Consider the following 5000-nt stretch of genomic DNA (forward strand, 5'->3'; position numbering starts at 1 on the left):
AATCCACCCCTATAACGTGCGTTTCATGAAGAGTTATGTCCAATATGCGACATTCCCGCTGTCCATATACATGAGCTGCGAGCTGTACCACGTACGAGCTACAGACGCGATCGCGTTGCTCTCTGTACGAATGCAGATGCTCAGCGGCAGCTAGGAGGCGCTCCATCCATGTCGGTACCGGTGAGCGTTGCACTCGCAGTCGCAAAAACGTACGGCAAGTATATTACTCGGAAGAGTCAATGACAGTCCAAGCCCCCCTGCGTGGGAAGAGTCTTCCTAGGCCATGACCCACCGGAAGGGCGCAGCGTCCCCCACCCCAGACATGTGACGTCAGACTATCGGTATTGACGACTAGACTGATTCCTTATAATCATTTGCCATACACCGGTGGAAGCTGCCGAGACGAGTAACTACATACCGGGCTCGCCATGTCACTAATGTACAGAGATACAATAGTTTCGACTGGAACCGGATTAAACGTATACACGGCGCTGATTAGTAATAGATAGAGCCATCAGAATACAGATAATGTATAGACCTGTCCGTATACATGCTGAAAGACTCTGCTCACAATCACACGTCAGCCAGACACTCTTATCACGCACTACTCTCTGCCTGTAACAGGCACGCAGACGATATGTAAGCACCAGCATGGAACAACACCCAGTGCATCCTCTCTGCCACATTAGACAATCCACACTATCATAACCAGACCGGGAGGTCCACTCGGAAAACAGAATATCCCACCCTTCCGACAACCACCATTGCTCAGCTAAGCCACCAACACCCACACATGTCCCACACAGGGGTGCACCCAACATCACAATACTGCCTCCTGTCACACCACACAAACAATGGCAGGAATGAAAGACACAGGTCTGCCACAAGCATGGAATCAGAGCGCCGCCTGTTATGAGCCAAAGGTGCACCCTGACGTGGCAAATCAGATGATGCCGCAGTCATTTACTTACGATAATCACAATCAACAAACTGCCGCCCCCCCCCCCCCAAAACACCTTTCCTTACAACAATGTGTACCTTAACCTAACCCATATTGTGCCTTAACCTAACCCATATTGTGCCTTAACCTAACCCATATTGTGCCTTAACCTAACCCATATTGTGCCTTAACCTAACCCGTATTGTGCCTTAACCTAACCCGTATTGTGCCTTAACCTAACCCGTATTGTGCCTTAACCTAACCCGTATTGTGCCTTAACCTAACCCGTATTGTGCCTTAACCTAACCCGTATTGTGCCTTAACCTAACCCGTATTGTGCCTTAACCTAACCCGTATTGTGCCTTAACCTAACCCGTATTGTGCCTTAACCTAACCCGTATTGTGCCTTAACCTAACCCGTATTGTGCCTTAACCTAACCCGTATTGTGCCTTAACCTAACCCGTATTGTGCCTTAACCTAACCCGTATTGTGCCTTAACCTAACCCGTATTGTGCCTTAACCTAACCCGTATTGTGCCTTAACCTAACCCGTATTCTGCCTTAACCTAACCCGTGTTGTGCCTTAACCTAACCCGTGTTGTGCCTTAACCTAACCCGTGTTGTGCCTTAACCTAACCCGTGTTGTGCCTTAACCTAACCCGTGTTGTGCCTTAACCTAACCTATGTTGCGCCTTAACCTACCCTATATTGTACCTTAACCTAACCTATATTGTACCTTAACCTAACCTATGTTGCGCCTTAACCTAACCTATGTTGCGCCTTAACCTAACCTATGTTGCGCCTTAACCTAACCTATGTTGCGCCTTAACCTAACCTATGTTGCGCCTTAACCTAACCTATGTTGCGCCTTAACCTAACCTATGTTGCGCCTTAACCTAACCTATGTTGCGCCTTAACCTAACCTATGTTGCGCCTTAACCTAACCTATGTTGCGCCTTAACCTAACCTATGTTGCGCCTTAACCTAACCTATGTTGCGCCTTAACCTAACACACGTTGCGCCTTAACCCAACACACGTTGCGCCTTAACCCAACACACGTTGCGCCTTAACCCAACACACGTTGCGCCTTAACCCAACACACGTTGCGCCTTAACCCAACACACGTTGCGCCTTAACCCAACACACGTTGCGCCTTAACCCAACACACGTTGCGCCTTAACCCAACACACGTTGCGCCTTAACCCAACACACGTTGCGCCTTAACCCAACACACGTTGCGCCTTAACCCAACACACGTTGGGCCTTAACCCAACACACGTTATGCCTTAACCCAACACACGTTGGGCCTTAACCCAACACACGTTGGGCCTTAACCCAACACACGTTGGGCCTTAACCCAACACACGTTGGGCCTTAACCCAACACACGTTGGGCCTTAACCCAACACACGTTGGGCCTTAACCCAACACACGTTGGGCCTTAACCCAACACACGTTGGGCCTTAACCCAACACACGTTGGGCCTTAACCCAACACACGTTGGGCCTTAACCCAACACACGTTGGGCCTTAACCCAACACACGTTGGGCCTTAACCCAACACACGTTGGGCCATAACCCAACACACGTTGGGCCTTAACCTGCTCTGTAATTGTCATACGACGCGTTAAATTAGTGTAGTGTTGCCTAACTGCAACCCCCGCAATATAGTTTGCTACTCGCACTGCCCGGTCCCCAGAGTATCGCTTCATGTTAAACACCTTGCAGCTATACACTGTAATGCGGATGGCAGCAGGACGTACATGCTCAATGCCCTTCGCAGTTGTTCATTGGCATTCGCATGGCGAAGCACAGCCTACGTTGTGGTACGGCTTGTGTCAACTGTCCGCTGATGTTGTACGTCCAAATCACACACTGTACTGCACATTGGTCCTCATGTACTGAATGATACATCGTGGTACATGTGTGACCGTACCACGACTGCGCCAACAACGGCGAACCATACGGTCCAAATATTGTGCACTCAGCTACATGTCGTCTCCCTATAAGAGCTGGATTGCAGTATGGTATGCCGTGGATGGCGATCGGCATGAGCCGTCTGTTGATGTAGTGGCGCGTGTTGTCAGACGTAGTCGTCTCTTCTCACACACCGTGATAGCATGGTGCACTGCGTTCCACATCTGCGACATGCGACAGAGGCCGGTTGACAGTCGTTCGCGCAATGGACATCGCATACGTACGGGGGCCACCTTCCACGTGTTCGCGAAGCGTGCACATGTTGTTGCGTGTATGTGGGCAGACATAGTGTGTCGTGACACCTGACACAGGCATGCAACAATCGTTGAATTTGCAAATGGCGATGGACGTCTACGTTTGCTGGTGACGTTACGCAAATGAAGAACTGGTAAACCGTTGTGGTGCGGTTGTTCTCGCTAGAGGTGAATCAGTGATGGCGACGATCGGTTGAGCTACCAACCGGTTGTTTCAGCGATACCCACCATGCCCACGAACGTGAATGGCATGTGGGTGTGAAGCGATACGCGGCGGTGGCTGGGTGGGACCGTCCCCGGCCGGTGAGGGGGGGCCTCCCGGCGTGCTGGCCGCGCGGTGCGTGGGCGCACGCGCTACAGCCGGCTGGTGGGGGCGGCCAGTGGCAGGCGCGCCGGCCGACGGAGGCGGCAGGCGGCGTAGCTGCGCGCCGGCGCACCCTGCACGCGGCGCCGTGCGGCCAAAGTAGGTCCTCGCGGGCCCGGTGCGAAGCGCGGTGGACATCTGCAGTGTGCTGGTCCGATTGAGGACTGTGTGCGCTGAGGATGCGCCGCCGCCCGGCGCTCGGCGCCGCGACGCCGTCTGCTGCTCGGTCGCCTCTGCGGTTCTCGCAGGTGGATTGTATCGCAGCTGTGCGGACGTGTTGGCGCGTGCGCTGTGCTGGGAGAGTTCGCTTCGGCACCCAAGTGGGGCTTTTGTCCTTCTGTGGCGCTGGCGTTGGAGCTGCCGGCCACCGTAGGTGGCGCGTGTTGTCTCCCGCCGGCAATGCCACGACAGCACGCTCCCGGGCCTCTGTCGGCAGCGGCAAGCTCAGTTGGGAGCACGGGTGGTCGCACCTAAAGCGTCTACTCGCCAAACTCCGGGCGATTGCGCCTCTCTCGAACCCGACCAAGTACTTAGGACGGCGCTGCGCGCCGCCGGGACCTGAGAGGGTTTCGAGGTGTATTGTGCAGGGGAGCTCAGCCTCCTCCTGTTTGCAGAATAATTGAGCGGACGCTTGCGTGTTCGCGCGGGCCCCCGGGACACACTCCCGGGCGGCCGGCTGCTCAGCTCTAGTTGACGCAGCTCCCTGGTTGATCCTGCCAGTAGTCATATGCTTGTCTCAAAGATTAAGCCATGCATGTCTCAGTACAAGCCGCATTAAGGTGAAACCGCGAATGGCTCATTAAATCAGTTATGGTTCCTTAGATCGTACCCACGTTACTTGGATAACTGTGGTAATTCTAGAGCTAATACATGCAAACAGAGTCCCGACCAGAGATGGAAGGGACGCTTTTATTAGATCAAAACCAATCGGTCGGCTCGTCCGGTCCGTTTGCCTTGGTGACTCTGAATAACTTTGGGCTGATCGCACGGTCCTCGTACCGGCGACGCATCTTTCAAATGTCTGCCTTATCAACTGTCGATGGTAGGTTCTGCGCCTACCATGGTTGTAACGGGTAACGGGGAATCAGGGTTCGATTCCGGAGAGGGAGCCTGAGAAACGGCTACCACATCCAAGGAAGGCAGCAGGCGCGCAAATTACCCACTCCCGGCACGGGGAGGTAGTGACGAAAAATAACGATACGGGACTCATCCGAGGCCCCGTAATCGGAATGAGTACACTTTAAATCCTTTAACGAGTATCTATTGGAGGGCAAGTCTGGTGCCAGCAGCCGCGGTAATTCCAGCTCCAATAGCGTATATTAAAGTTGTTGCGGTTAAAAAGCTCGTAGTTGGATTTGTGTCCCACGCTGTTGGTTCACCGCCCGTCGGTGTTTAACTGGCATGTATCGTGGGACGTCCTGCCGGTGGGGCGAGCTGAAGGCGTGCGACGCGCCTCGTGCGTGCTC

At 53.6% G+C, this 5000-nt stretch overlaps 1 non-coding gene across 1 annotated transcript in view; it reads left to right on the plus strand.

Annotated features, from left to right (window-relative positions):
• Window positions 1–4234: 4234 nt before the first annotated feature.
• Window positions 4235–5000, plus strand: part of LOC126434697 (small subunit ribosomal RNA) — a 1910-nt gene continuing 1144 nt past the window's right edge. The window contains exon 1 of the ribosomal RNA XR_007579415.1: window positions 4235–5000. This exon is cut by the window's right edge and continues 1144 nt beyond it. This is a non-coding gene — a ribosomal RNA (small subunit ribosomal RNA).

Source organism: Schistocerca serialis, unplaced genomic scaffold (assembly GCF_023864345.2).
Source record: "Schistocerca serialis cubense isolate TAMUIC-IGC-003099 unplaced genomic scaffold, iqSchSeri2.2 HiC_scaffold_1192, whole genome shotgun sequence".
Taxonomy (NCBI): domain Eukaryota; kingdom Metazoa; phylum Arthropoda; class Insecta; order Orthoptera; family Acrididae; genus Schistocerca; species Schistocerca serialis.